The sequence below is a fragment of the Leptonychotes weddellii genome, chromosome 9, assembly GCF_054177405.1.
Source record: "Leptonychotes weddellii isolate Sample4059 chromosome 9, ASM5417740v2, whole genome shotgun sequence".
Taxonomy (NCBI): domain Eukaryota; kingdom Metazoa; phylum Chordata; class Mammalia; order Carnivora; family Phocidae; genus Leptonychotes; species Leptonychotes weddellii.
The window spans coordinates 87,643,723-87,658,695 of record NC_138377.1 but is presented as its reverse complement, the minus strand read 5'-3'; the positions used below and the strand labels follow the sequence as shown (position 1 = coordinate 87,658,695).

The following is a 14,973-nucleotide window of genomic DNA, read 5'->3' as shown; positions in this document are numbered from 1 at the left end:
CGGCGGGGGAGGGTGTATGCACCGATCTAAGAAGATAATACAGTGTTGGGAGCTACACAAGAAAACTAATTCCTGACCACATCTCTTCATCTAACATTTTCTGTCTCTCTAATTAATTCTCTAAAGTCACATTTTAATCATCTTAATTGTATTTAGGTTATTCTTAAGTTGGTAACAGCAACACATTTACAAATTATCTCTTGGCAAGGGTAATTTCTGCAGCAGTAAAGCTCCTTATTTGTTGATTTATACCAAATTCATTCCCCAAGAGTGACTTATCTCTATGATTTTGGAGTAACTTATGTTCGGACCATACCTTATATAATAACTCAATGAACCAGACAGAATACAGAATTGAAACTTACATTACAATGTGAATATTTAAGTTAAGTAAATAATATACTAGACCTTTAAGTATAATCCTAAATTCTAGTTTCATTATGTTTTTCAGCAAATATACTCAAAGCAGAAACACAGGAATCTACAGATTTGTCCATCTGTCTATCTACCCACGAAATATTGTCAGGCACTGTGCTAGGCACTAGGAATATAAGGGTAATTGGGAATAAACTTTTCAAATATTCCAATCTCCAAAAAAAAAAAAAAAAGAAATGTAATTCAGTCGTGCATATAATGAAAATAGCTAAATTTTATAGAAGTTTGATTAGTAATTAATGCCTACTTATTAGTGCGATAGCCCCCAGGAGCAGATATTCCCCCAAATAACAGACATCCAAATATTATTGCATTTTGCATTGATCTATATAAATTTCTGAAATAAAATTTATAAAAAATACAACAAAGTTCAACTTAGAAACATTTACTGAGTGTCTACCAAACACAAGGACCTGTGCCAGATTCTATGGGGGGGGTATAAGACAGATCCATGCCCTTGAATAATTCATAATCAAATGAGGACATTAATTATCATCATGGATTTATGAGTCTACTTGCCAGGCAAGGGTCTCCCTTTTCAACATAATGGCTCCTTTATGGCTTTTCTGTGATGCTTTTATCAATGGGATGTTGGCTATCGTGTTTCCATATTAATCTAAATCATCACTCAAGATATCCGTATTGCAGGAAATGAATGGAAGGCTAAAAGGGAAGGTGATGAGGAAATAGGAGAACTAACACCAACTGACACCTACTCTATCCTGGGCCCTTTGTCATCTAATACATTTACGGAAGAATCCCGGAAGTAGGCATTATTGCCTTTCCTTCTTCTTAGCAGATGACAGCATTAAAGCTCAAAAACGTACAAACGTCTCTTTAAAACCAGACAGAAAACGGCAAAGCTGGGATTTTGAGGTCTGTTTCACACCAAAGCCCAGGCTTTGTCTGTTACGCTATACTTAACAACCTGCCAAAAATGTGTATGTGTTTTCAGAAGCAAGCAAGAAGATGCCTAGAGAGCAGCTTCTCTGGCACTGGAGGTCTCTCCCATCAGCTGAGTAACCACTGGCAGAGACATTAGAGGGAATTAAAACATCGAGTGGGGGGAGGTGGATAGAGTGATACCAAAATCCTTTTCTTTTTTTTTTAAGATTTTTAAAATTTATTTATTTGAGAGAGAGAAAGACAGAGACAGCCAGAATGAACAGGGGGAGGGTAGAGGGAGAGGGAGAAGCAGGCTCCCCACTGAGCAGGGAACCCAGTGTGGGACTCGATCCCAGCACCCTGGGATCATGACCTGAATTGAAGGCAGATGCTTAACCGACTGAGCCACCCAAGTGCCCCCCAAAATCCCTTTCAATGCTGGGATTCACTGCACTAGGAAAACATTAGTAGAGTTTGCGTGTATTTCCCTCTTCACAGGATTCTGTACTACATACACTCTACCATGAATGGAGAGAGTCATCTGTGTAGGTGAAAAGTGAGGGCCATGAGACATATCGCTATATAGTTTATCAAGATGTGCAGCGGCTCGTCCAGTTGAAAATTTAACTTGTGTTATATGTATGTTTCCCATGAATTTGTCCCTGCAAGGATGTCCCTGCAAATCAGTCATGTCAGCTTTGGAGGAAAACAAACCTCCTTTTAGCTTTGAAGAAGCTCCCTCCCTAGGGAGAAAGAGACAACCAGAATTTTTTGATTTCAGATCCTGTTGTGGATTGAATGTTTGTGTCTCTACCAAAATCTATATGTTGAAGCCCTACCCCTGCTTGTGGTGGTACTTGGAGGTGGGGCCTTTGGTTGGTAATTGTGTTTAGATGAGGTCATAGGGTGGGGCCCCCATGACGGCATTAGTGCTTTTATAAGAAGAGGAAAAGAGAATGGAGCTCCCTCCCTCTATGGGAACACACAGCAAGAAGGTGGCTCTCTGCAAGCCAGGAGGCTATTCCTCACCTAGAAGTGACTGCCAGCACTTTGGTCCTGGACTGCGCAGCCTCCAAAACTCTGAGAAACGAATGTGTGTTATTTAAGCCACCTGGTCTATGGTATTTTGTTATGGCAGCCTAAGCTGCCTAAGACAACCCCCTTGACGCTATTGTTATAACCCATGTTTAAGAGTTGGCCTGGTGGCTCTATTTGGGGAAAACCTCTTTGAGGAAAGGGAGTGATGAGGCCCTTCGAGAGATTGAAAAGTACGTGATTCCTTGGGCACAGAAAGCAGAAAGTGAAGGTGAGGGAGCAATGAGAATCTTTGCCACAGTAGGCTGGGAAACTGGCTCCTTGGAACGTGGGCGTGCATGGGGCAGAAGTCACTGAGCATTGAGGCGGCAGACCTCAGCTCTGGGGGAGTGCAGGCTTGTCCTCTAAGTTCCAGAACCACATTCGTTCAAAAGCATCACCAAATAGCGGGGAGAAACAACAGCGAGGTAGACTGACTATTCAGCAGAGCTCAGCTTGGGACTGGGAGATTCGCCGTCCCCATCCCCTCTTTGGACTGTATAAATTTCTAGTGTTTTGGCTTTTTGTTTTTTTTTGTTTCAGTTTGTTTTTTAACTATTCATAGGAAGGAGAGGACCCAGAAGGCAGGGCTGGAGCATGGTGAATTTGAGAAAAGAATAGCTGCTGAGATTTGTAGCAGGAAATGGAGTACTTGGTTCCCTGGGGGGTGACCAGGGTCCCCTCTGTCCAGAGTGGGACCACAGAGTCGCAGACCAGCCCCTGCCAGCCACACCCTGATTCTTTACAGTGGCTGGGCAGCCACGGTCTTCACAGAAAACATTATCTTTATTTTTCTTCGTCTCAGAACTCTCAGACTTGGCATCCCAAGAACAAAAGAAAATTCTAGATGGAAACCTCATTTGAATTCTGAAGTTATACTTGGAGGAACAATGTTCAGATATTTGGGATTTGTGTATTTGGCAATGACAAACAGCAACAGCAGTGACAACAACAGGGGAATATAGATCTGAAGATTTCATGTTTAAGATTTGGGGTTTTGTTGTTACCCGGATTTACCAAACAACAACAATGCCCTGTCATGCATAATGTGACTGAGTGATGGGTCTTTGGAGCCGTCAGACAAATTCTCTTCAAGTTTTAGAGTCGGCAGAATGACTTAGGCTGGGAAGAAACACTGGTGGATAAAGCCTGGCTCCAGGTACCCTGATTATTCGTGTCCTGCTGTCCTGTGTGTTGAGGAGCTAAGAGCAAATATCAGCGGAGAGGGCTGGGGGATATCCGTCTTTTTTTCTTACAGTTTATTAGTTGCTTCCTTCCTCTGGGCCAGGACTGAGTTTCGTTCATGTCGGACAGTTGCTCACCAACCTGAGCAAGTGTCCAGAGAAAGACCCTGGATCTTACGTCAGGGCACCTCGAGGTGCGATCTTTGCTTCCAGAACCTCCTGTCACCTTCTCCCTGTGTTTGGGCAGGTTTTGTTTTCTCTCTTGGCTCTAGGACTCACTTCCAGAGACCTTGCGAATCTGCCTGTTTGCTCCGGAAGTCCCTTCTCTCAGGGGAGGTTTAATTTCACATTTTTACCAGCCAAGGGGCCGAAGGCAGCTCGGTGAGGTCCTGGTTAGCCTTGGGGAAGAAGGGCTGAAAGGAGACCTGAAGGTTCTAGAGATGAACATTTTCTTTTGGTCCTGGCCCTCCCCTTCCCTTCCTCTTGTATGTCAGCCATTCTACCTCTGAAGCCATTACTTCCTTGCCTTCCTTCTGCCTCCTTCTGGGCCCCTCTCATTTCCACCCCGAGTGGCTGACAGCATTGTAACTCACCTCCCGGCCTTCAGACTCTTACCGTTCCAATCCAATCTCTTCTGAAGCACGTATCTGTTCAAGTCGTTCTCTTGCTTAGAAACTTTCACTGGTTCCCTATCACCCTCAGGGTACTTGGCTATTCACTCCCTCTATGTGAAATGCCCATCCTCTCTTTCCTTCCTGGAAAGGGATTCACCTCATAGCCCTCCTCTGAGAAGCCATCCCAGACCCCTTTGGGTAGAGTTAGTCCCTTTTGGTCATTTCCTTCTTTGTGCTTCCACTGCCCAATAACTGAGAGAACTGAATAGCTAGTGAGTTTTCCATGTGCTGAGTGCGATTCAAGCGCCTTCCACGCATTGTCTCATTTTTTTTCCTCATAAGAGCTTTTTTTAAAGTCTATGCTTTCCTTATCTCTAGCTTAGTGGAGGACATGAGGCACATCAGTGTATGCAAGGGTATGTGGCTAGAGAGAGGTGGAAGCAGGATTTGAACCTGAGCAGCTCAGAATGGAAGTCAGGTTCTTAATCACCACACCTTTCTGTGCCTGTGAATCTCTGTGAAAGCTCTTCTCACATTTGACCATTGTTTCTTTATATCTCTCCCGTTAGACGAAGCAGCTTGAGGGCAGGAATACTCTCATTTATCACTGAGACTCCACTTAGAAGGACCCTGGGATCATAAAGCCGGGATACGGCAGAATAATCTCATCTCAGGGTGAGTTGATTAGCAACCTCTATTAGCTGGCTAGGGCTGCTGTAACAAAGAACCACTGGGTGGCTTAAACAGCCGAATTTTGTTTTCTCCCAGTTCTGGAGTCTAGAAATTTGAAATCAAAGTGTTAGAGGGGTGATTTCCTCTAAAGCTTCTTTCCTTCGTTTGGAGATGGCTGTCTTCTCCCTATGTCTTCACATGGTCTTCTCTTTACCAGTCATATGGGGTGAGAGCCCACCCACCAATTACCTCATTTTATCTCTTTAAATATACCATCTCCAAATACAGTCACATTCTGAGGCACTGGGGGTCAGGGCTCCAATATAGGAGTTTTGGGGTAACACAGTTCAATCCCTAACACAAACCCCATCTTTTGCCTTAATTCCCCATTTGCCATGTATCCAACATATGCATAGGTTTTGAGAATTAGGACATGGATATTTGGGGGGTGGGGTGCGATTATTCTACCTATGCTGACATCTAGGGAAGAGTTCAGGGCATAGGAACATCTAGAGCCAAGGCCCAGAGGTGGATGAGGCTGGAGCTGGGTGAGCAACAGGAACCTCTGGGGAGGTGTGGTCATGGGGGAAAGGGAGCCCATTTGTACTGACCCTGTGGACCACCGTGAAGACTCTGGCTTTCACTCTGGGGTTTTGAGTGGAGGAGCGCCATGACTTGACTTTGTTTTGACAGGATCTCCCTGGCTGCTGAGTTGAGAATAGATTAGAGGGGGTGAGGTGGCAAGTGAGAGGTGATTGCAGTAACCCGGGACGGAGAGGACAGTGGCTTGAGCCAGGGTATAGCAGAGAGGTCCTAAGATATGGTTGGACTCTGTCTTTTGAAGGTAAAGACATTAGGATTTTTCTCTTGGATTGATGTGAGTGAAAGAGAAGAGTCAAGGAAGACTTGGGAATTTTTTGGCTGGTGCATCTGGAAGAATAGAGTTGGAATTGATGGAGATGGGGACACCTGTGGAGAGCTAAGCCACTGGACTTGGGGCATGTGTGAGATACCTAGTTAGAGAGCCAAGTTCAGATGCGAAAGGCTCATTTTCTTTATGCATTTAAAGCCAACTCTTAAATATTTTTGTTTATACTTCTAATGATTCTTGTAAAAAAATCGAAAACAAATAACTTTCAGTTGTTCACGGATTTTCAAGTAACTAATCGGCAAAGATTAAAATTAGTCCCATTTACAAACTTAATTAATTACATTCTCTTAGACATCTTCAACCACATGTATAAATTTAACATGTTTACTTTTTAGACCCTTCAAATGTCTGGCAGGGTATACTTACAATATTAATAAGCAAAACCTTCTTAAGCATTTAAATTACTCTTGTATCCAATAAACGTATAATTATAGTAAATGAAGTTCTCTAAAACATGCCACAACTATTTATAAACTTAAACTCCTCTTACACTTTTCAGCTAAAAATAAAAATAAAAAGTATCAGGCTCTTTTAAATATGATAAACGCTAAAAGGGTTTTTTTAATTGTTTTTTTTGTTTGTGTTTTTGTTTTAGTTGTCAAGGGGAGAAATGAGCCTTGCTTTTCCTGCTTAACTTGCAAGACTGTCTTGAAGACAGCATAAGGAATAGCGCTTGCACCATGTAAACAAGCAACGAGAAGTTAAGATGCTGTTTTCCTTCTGGGAGAAAACTAACCTCTGTCGAGGACACACTTGACCCGTGTCTTGAAAGGTGAGGAGAAGTTTTCTTGCTTTCTTTTTCTTTGCATATGAAAACGGACTCTGGAAAAGAGCAGATAATTTAAATGAGGTGAAAATGTTAAGCAGAAACCGCCCCCACCCCCCACCAGTGCCTTCTCATCCAGAGATAGAATATTGACATCTTAACAAGGGGTCTCTTCTAACTGTGAAATTCCTAAATCCTCACGTCAGGACAGAGGTCAGCGGGCATTCCAGGCATGGAGGCAGGCACAGCCTATGACACTTGGTGTTTGCTGGACCACTGGATGAAATCCCAGCAAACAGGCGGCCACCTCCTCTGCCAGTCCTGGTGTCCACTCTCTTCCCACGGTCCACGGGAAGAGAGGAAGGGAGGATGGCAAGTAGCAGCACGTAACACCACGCACGTCCAGAGGGGCTGTGGGGTCTGGATGCTTTGTGAAGCCCGTGCATGCTCACCTGTTTGATCCTGCGGAGGATGGGCGGGGCTGTCCTCCCGGGGACCCCGACAAGGTCCTGGTAGGGGCACATCGGGAACTTCCCTCAGACAGCCCTGCGTCCTGAGAGAGGACTGTCACCGTGCTGTCTGCAGTTTGGGCCGGGCTGGCTCAGCTCGAAGTGTCTGTTCCTAGTATCTGCCAGGCAGCGGTTTTCCGCTGAGCTCTCAGCCCCACAGCCTCTTCTCCTGGAAGCAGGTGACTCCTCCCCACCATGCAGGACGTGGTGGAAGACCTCAGCGCCCTCGGGGCCCTGAGGCGTGGAGGCAGGCCTGCACTGTAGGCTCCTTTTTATCTGGCAGTCGGTTGACCTGGGCGGAGGTGTGGAGGATGGTGAGGGAACCTCAGGCAACATTCTGCCGGACACAAGGGCCAACCGGTCATGGATTTGGTGACGCCAACTCCTTGGCATGGCTGAGACTCCCTGAGGGTGACTGGCTTTTGATTTCATCCCCTATGGCCGGATTGCTGGCTGAAGTCCGGAGTCCTGCCTGTCCCTTCTGCAGGGTCTGGGGGCGCTTACACGGCCCCATGGGACCACGCCACGGCAGCTAGGCTGCATGCTGACTCGAGGCACGTCTGCACCTGCGGACTCAGGGCGCTCTAAGAATGTTCCCTCACCCTGTCTAACTTACCTGCCTCACACGAGGAGTTACAAATAAGGAGGCCAAGAGCCGTCGTCATCAACGAGTGAGCTCTGGATTATGCAGCAAATTCACTCTGAGGGTGTGAGGATGGAACCGGAATCCAGGTCTTCCGTATAACTGAGTCCTCTCCTCGGTACTGCCCCGTGTCGCTACCAGCCAGCCGTCCACAGATCGCTACAGGGACCTGCTAGATGCCAAGCACGGTGCTAGATGCTTGGGGGATGCAAACAGATGGCTAGAACAAAAAGGACCCATGCACAGCAGTAGGAGGGAGTTCTTAGTAACCGCTCTGGGCCAGTACTGAGAATTCAGGGGCACAGTGAGAGGCCCTGCCCACACAGGAAGATGGAGACAGATGCACGGAAAGAGAAGGAGGGACGGAGGGAGCTTGCCCACTGGGCTGAGGCCACGGAGGGCCCTGACGGGGTTCAGTTCGTCATTCAGGCAGGTAGCAAGGATGTGGTGAGCCAGGAGCTGGGCTGGGGGTGGGAAGAAAGGCACATTCTCCCTGTGTTCATGGCCAAGCTGGGAAGACAGACAGGCAACGAGCGAATACAGGGAGCCTAGCAAGCACTACTGGGGAGGGGCACAGGGGGTGCGGCGGGGTCCCAGAGAGAGATGACTGACCCGATGGTGGCGGGAGAGCAGGAGGCAGATCAAGGGGCAGTGCAGTGGTGATGCCAGGAACAGGCAGACTTGGGTAGCTTGCCAGAGGGGCCCCTTGGGCTGGACACAGCATCTGGAAGGGGCCCAGAGAGCAGCGGGCTTGCTGTGAGGGAGGGGCCTCTGAGAGGCCGAGGGAGGGGTGCCGTCTTTCCACACCTGACTCTTCTTCACCATCTCCTTTGAGTTCGTTACAAATGCAGATTCTCTCCTTTTACTACTAGAATTCTGATTTTTAATAAGCAGGGTAGGGGGGCTCCAGGTGTCCATATTTCAAGTCTCAAGTTCACGCAGGCTCACTGGCTGGCATTCAGGAACCACTAAATCTTTTATAATCAGTGACTGGTCTTCTATTTGGGCATTTATGGAGGTTTTGCAATGAAGTTTGTTACTGGTGGCTGGTACCTCTGTTTTCTCACATCAAGAGGTGTTTTTTCGAAGGGGACAAACCAGGACCAGTAACGTCATCCCTCTGAGGCCCGAAACAAGGAGAATTGAGCCCATCCATCTGTTAACAACTAGAGGTAAATCCTGGGGAGGGGAGGGACACTTTGTAATTTCAGATACTAAAAATGAACAGTATTATGGAGTAACTGTTAACATACGCTGTAAGATGCTTATGATTCCCTGGGGCCAAATAAGTAAACACTCTTCCAACTGAAGCTGCAGGAGATAGGCAATTTCACAAAGAGATGCTTCTTCCATTTATATGAGATGACTCTGTGCGAGAGAGGAACCATACGTACGACGAGCAGCGTGTTAACCTTCCACCTGAGGCCTGCGGGAAGGGTGCTGACGTCAGACGCCCTGCTTGCTGGAGAGGTGGCCCGAGTCAGAGACCCGGGGAAGGGAGCTGGCTCTGTGACCTGAGCCCCGGCTGGGGCATTGTATGGTCCCTCTTCTGAGTCAGGGGAAGGTCCATGTCCAGGTCTTTCACCTTCTTGAGAGCAGAGAGGAGACAGAGATGGGTCTTGGAGATAGCCTTTAAGAGCACTGAACATACTGGATACACCCAATTCCAGATTAAACTGGATTGGAAGGAGGCCTGAGCAGAACCTATTCAATCCAGAGATCAAAGGAGGCTGAGTGAGTACATGGAAAGGGCCACCATTATGGGTTGGAGTGCATCTCCCCCGACTCCTCGAAAGATACATTGAAGTCCTAACCCACTGTACCTCAGAATGTGACTTCATTTGGAAATGAGAGTCTTTATAGAGGCAATCAAGTTAAAATGAGGTCATTAGGGTCGGCCCTAATCCAAAATGACTGGCGTCCTTATAAAAAGGAGAAATTTGGACACGGAGACCGACAGAAGACACACACACACACACACACACACACACCCCACATGGAAAGCACTGTGTGAAGATGGGGGTAGAGATCAGGCCAACCCCAAGGCAAGGAACGCCAACCCTTGCCAGCAGACGAGCAGAAGCTGGGGGAGAAGCGCAGAACAGCCCTCAGGAGGAACCAGACCTGCTGATACCTTAATCTTCGATTTCTGGCCTTCAGAAATGTGAGATAATAAATTTCTGTTGTTTAAGCCACCAGCTGGTGGGCCTCTGTCACAGCAGCCCTAGCAAACGAATACAGACCCTTTACGTCTTTCATTATGGATTGAAGTTCCACGAGGACAGGGATTTTGTCCTGTCCGTGGTATGTTTCCAGGGTCTGGTACAGAGTAGCTGCTCAATAAGTATTTGGATGAGTGAATGGGTCCTTTGGGGGACACAGGTTATTTGTCCAAGGACACATGGAGAGTGACAGCAAGGGCCATCATGTACTAGGCACCTGCTATGGAGATGCGCTTGGTGTTCATGAAGGTCGTCACTAGTCCACAATACACCCTGAGAGGGAGGTCTTATTTTTCTCATGTTACTGATGCGGAAACTGAGGCTTAGAGAGATCGAGAAATCACTCATGGTAACACAGCTAGGAAGTGGTGGACTTGGGATTGTAGGTGAGGCCGGACTCCAAAGGTCTTGATCGCATCACTAGCCGGGGCATCAGTGGGAACCAGGCAATCCGCTGGGGCCAGAGTCACCTGGGGAGCAGGCCCCAGTCAGTAGCCTGGGGCAGGGACTCCAGACCCAAGAGAAGGACACTTATAGAGGCCACTCATCAGGGCACACCGCCAGAGCAGTCACTCTGGGAAGAAACCTGACTGACCCAACTGGGCTGGGAGGGGAGGAGCACTGGAGGACTAGAGGACTACGCAGGAGCCCTTGGTCAGCAGAGCTGCGCAGGCTCTGGGTCATTCGATGTGTGTGTGTGTGTGTGTGTGTGTGTGTGTGTGTTGTTATGAGGTTGCCTAAGGCTTAGGGCTGGATGCAGGTGCACAGTCTGGGTGGACCTACCCTCAACTCTGGGGAAGACGTTTGGTAAGAGATTATGTCTCAGGATGGCTGCTTGGTGGCTGCCAAGTGCAGGGAAGTGGGCACATTTGAACTTCCAAACTGGCAGCCATTTTCTGTGCAGTTTCCGATGTGAGGCTGATGAGACAGAAAAGGTCAAGAAACACATTTGGGGGGCCATTTTAAGGACATGTTCCCTGGTGTCCCCCTTCAGGGCCACCCTGGAGAGAAGCTCTTTCCTTTACTATCTCCTGTCTGGAAGGAAGGAATTCTTCTCCCCAAATCTGAAGGCTTTTCCTACCTAATCTCTAATCTACAGGGTAGAGGAACAATTCTCAGCCTCTTCTTGGTGGAGACCCACATTTGGATGTCAGATTCATTATTTTTGATCATCAGATTGCTGGTACCTACCATAGCGTGTGGCACAGAGTTCCTTCAATAGATGTTTATAGAATCAATAAAATGAGAGACATGTTTGGGCTGGACCTGGAGGGACTGTTCATACCATGGAAAGAGCTCCAGAAGAGTGACCTTGCCTCATTATAGGGACAGAAGACTAGGGGACACCTATGGATCAGTGGGCTTCCTGGTTGAGGAAATAGGCTTGTTAGAAAGGGGGAATCTTGGGAGCTTTGTGGCTGGGGACAGCGTTGTCTCTTGGTTTGCACGGACCTGCTGAGCCAGTTCTTGCTAAGCTCCGAAGAGGGGAGGAGAGGAGTCTCTGAGGCCATCCTGATTTATCACCCCTCAATATTGTCGTCACTATTATTGTTGCTGTTGTGATGGTCTGAGCTGTATCAACCAGCTGTACTTCTAGAACATTCTCAGGTATATGATTTCCTAAAGAGTCTGCTTAAAATGCAGGTTCCTAGGCTTTTCCACTGTCAATTTTGATGCAGCAAATCTAGGGAAGGACCTAAGGGATCTCTGCCTCCAGGTGATTCTGGTGCAGCTGGTTAGAGGATCACACTTGGGGAAACAGATCTCTAAATTTCCTCATCTGTGGAATGACAAAGTTAGATGAGCTCTCTAATATTTTTCAGTTGGAATGGTCTAGAATTCTTTCCAGTGGTGAGTAATAAAAGTACAAGAAGCTTGCATTTCGGATGTTAAAGGTTTAACTCTGATGCCTGACCTTGACTATCAGTGTGCTTCTGGAAGTTGTACATTTCACCAGCCCAGACATTTACCTGGTTTCCAGGCACGTGTGAGACTCACTGCCCCCAGAGCAGGAAGGAAGATGATGAACAGGAAAGGATGCGGCCCCTCTGGTCTAGTTGAGTGTGCCTCCCTCCGCTGTCCTTATAGATCAAAGGGATGCTAATGTAGGGGAATGTGCATATTTTTCAGGCTCTAGCTCTCCGGGTGGGTGCTTTCTTTTATGTCATGAAATAGCATGATAAGAGGAAACCCATGGCTTTGTGTTGGCCTCCTGTTGTGGAAAGTCCCAGAGATGTGCCATCTCGTACTGTGTCCTCCCACAGCAGGACATAAGATGAAGGAAGGACTGGACATGAGGTGCCGGCCTTTGCTGCAAAAGGACATTTGAGCTAGAAGGTGACTGAGGCCTGTTCCCCACAAAAGCCTCTGCATCTCAGGGTGTGATGAGAGGCCGAATGCTACCAGAAAGAGCAGGCCTGTTGATGCTTTGGTTTCCCGTCACAAAGAAGTGCTGAGGTGATGTAGGCTCTCTGTGAATAGCAGAGCTATCACCAGTCACCCTGGGGCTGACATCTGTGGAACAAGCCGCAAACTTACCCTGGCTAAGGTAATAAGCTCGACTCTACTCTGTGAGGGTTCTGCAAGCGATGGGGCCACACATGGGCATGAGTGACTGTCAGAAGCTCTGTGCAGTGTGTGTGTGTGTGGTGTGTGATATGTATGTGTGTTGTGTGTGGTGTATATGTGTGGGTAAGTATGTGAAGTGTGTATGGAGGGTTCATGTAGTATGTGCGCGTGGTGTGTGTGATGTGTGGGTGTGTGGGTGTGGTGTGGTATGTGTGTAGGGGTGAGTGTCGGGGGGGCTGCTGTGTGTGTAGGGGTTGTGCGCGGTGTGTTGGATGAGGGAAAGAGTTCCAAGCCTGATTCCTGGGACTTGAGAGGGCCTTCTGCTTCTCAGTGGTGCCTCATTTTTGTAGTAGGACAAGTCCTTATCATAACCCATGATGTCATTCATAATGTCAGAATTTGCCCTCCTGTCCTCATTCCGGCATAATCTCCCACCTCCCTGTTGTAGCACTGTCCTCATGTGTAGGATTTGGGGGTCATGCTTAAGACCTTACTTGTGTCTTACTTGTCTCTTCTCTCAGAGCTCCAAGAGGACCACTATCACCCCATTCCTGTCCGGGGTTAAAGAGAACTCTAGAGCTTTATAGCTGTCATTACTCGCAGAGGCCATCTCCAGTGCTTATGGAGAACAGAGGCAGCATGTGACAGCACTGGGCCTTCTCGCTGTTTGTGCGCCCACCATTCTCCCTCCTAAAGTACTAATACTGACATTGATACCAGTAAGAGCACCACTAGGAATGTGAGTGATAGTATGAATATAAATATGAATGCAAGTGCTCATGTGAATGTGAATACAAATTCTAATCTAAATCCAAATGCTAATATGAAGAGCAAGAGCTACAGGAATCCGAATAGAGATACTAATGATGTAGGAAAGACCTTAGGGTTTGAAGCTGAAGGCCAAGAAAGAATTCTTGAGACATGTTTGCTGTAAAAAGGTGGTTTTATGAAAGCACGGGGACAGGACGCGTGGGCAGAAGGAGCCGCTCTGGGGTCGTGAGGAGTGGCCCATTATGTACTTTCAAGTTGGGAAGGGGTTAGGGATAGCGTAAGTCTCTATGGAATTTTGGGAGCAAGGTTTCCAGGACCTTGAGGGGGCTAGTTATTGTCAGGAAAATGTCATTTATTACCGTCTAATAAAACTTAGTCATGAGACCCTTCAGATGTATATCGGTGGGCCATATGCTTGGGGGATGATTGCCAACATGTACCTTGGGGATAGAGATAAAGGAAGTTCCCAAAGGAATTTTTATATGTTAAAGCAGACTTACAGGATCCTGGAGGGTCTGCCTAAGATTGCCTTTTGCCCTTAGCAAAGTATTTTTTTTTTTTTTAAAGATTTTATTTATTTATTTGAGAGAGAGAATGAGAGAGAGAGAGCATGAGAGGGGGAAGGTCAGAGAGAGAAGCAGACTCCCCGCCGAGCAGGGAGCCCGATGCGGGACTCGATCCCGGGACTCCAGGATCATGACCTGAGCCGAAAGCAGTCGCTTAACCAACTGAGCCACCCAGGCGCCCGCCCTTAGCAAAGTATTAACATCAACGCAGTTGAGTCCCTAGAGGAATGTCACTCTGCCTGTGTCAGGGACTTGTCAATGGGCTGTAGATAGTAAGGAAATTTAATAATTTTTCTTCTGCCTTTGTTGCCCACATCACTAATACTTAGTACCCACACTACTATTAGCTTTTCCATTTATTCCTCGGGGCTCTTCCGGGCTTAGATGAACCAATGTTTGCGAAAGCACTGTAATATTTGTCTGTCCTTAACATCTCAGGGACCTTCTTCTTTGATGAGGACCCTGTGTAAATCTTTAAGAGTGCCCGCCTTTTTCTTCCTGGTAGGAGCACTGAGCTCCTAGGAGAAGTAACAGCTTTGGAGCTAGAAAGAGCAGAGAAAGCAGCAAAATGACTCTGAAAACTGGATCCCCATATTCTGGCTCATGTGCGGTGGAGAGGAAATTTCCTTCGTGCCCACAGGAGGCCGTCTGCTGGGGTGGGGAGTGGGGGAAGGTGCGGGAGGGTTGCCGGGCCTGAGATGGGGCGGGGCGGAGGGGGGTAGTCGGAGGGGGCCCTCCCTAGCTCCCCCAGCTTCCGCAGAAGAGGCCAGCCCAGCCTTGGGATCCGGTGCGGCCGCTCCCCACGGACACACCTGCTGGGGCCCCTTGCAGCCACAGGCCCATGAGCCCCGTCTGCTCTTGGCAGGCGATGCATTCCAGACCAGGTTCTGCCCACTTGTTGGAAGAAAGAAGAACAAACTGCACAGGGCACCCCCCCCCCCCCCGCCTCCCCGGGAGTGCCAGGGAGCAGCGGTGGGGAACGCAAGGGGAGGAGGCGTGGTTGAGTGTGGCCTGTTTTGCGTCCACGGTGGCGGCATGCGCTGCGCGGCCTGGAGGACATCGAGTGCGGTTTTCCGGCTTCACGTGAGGGTGCAGGTTTACAGCTCTCGGCGCTTAGCTCGCGTGGCTCGGTC

At 47.9% G+C, this 14,973-nt stretch overlaps 2 long non-coding RNA genes across 2 annotated transcripts in view; both read right to left on the bottom strand.

Annotated features, from left to right (window-relative positions):
* Positions 1-7,912, bottom strand: part of LOC145723525 (uncharacterized) — a 155,610-nt gene extending 147,698 nt beyond the window's left edge. The window contains exons 1-2 of the long non-coding RNA XR_014148640.1: positions 7,014-7,912; positions 6,532-6,617 (exon numbers count right to left, since the gene is read on the bottom strand). This is a non-coding gene — a long non-coding RNA (uncharacterized LOC145723525). The remainder of the gene's footprint in view (positions 1-6,531; positions 6,618-7,013) is intronic.
* Positions 1-14,973, bottom strand: part of LOC102749095 (uncharacterized) — a 476,674-nt gene that overhangs the window by 445,934 nt on the left and 15,767 nt on the right. The gene's annotated exons all lie outside the window — the stretch shown is intronic.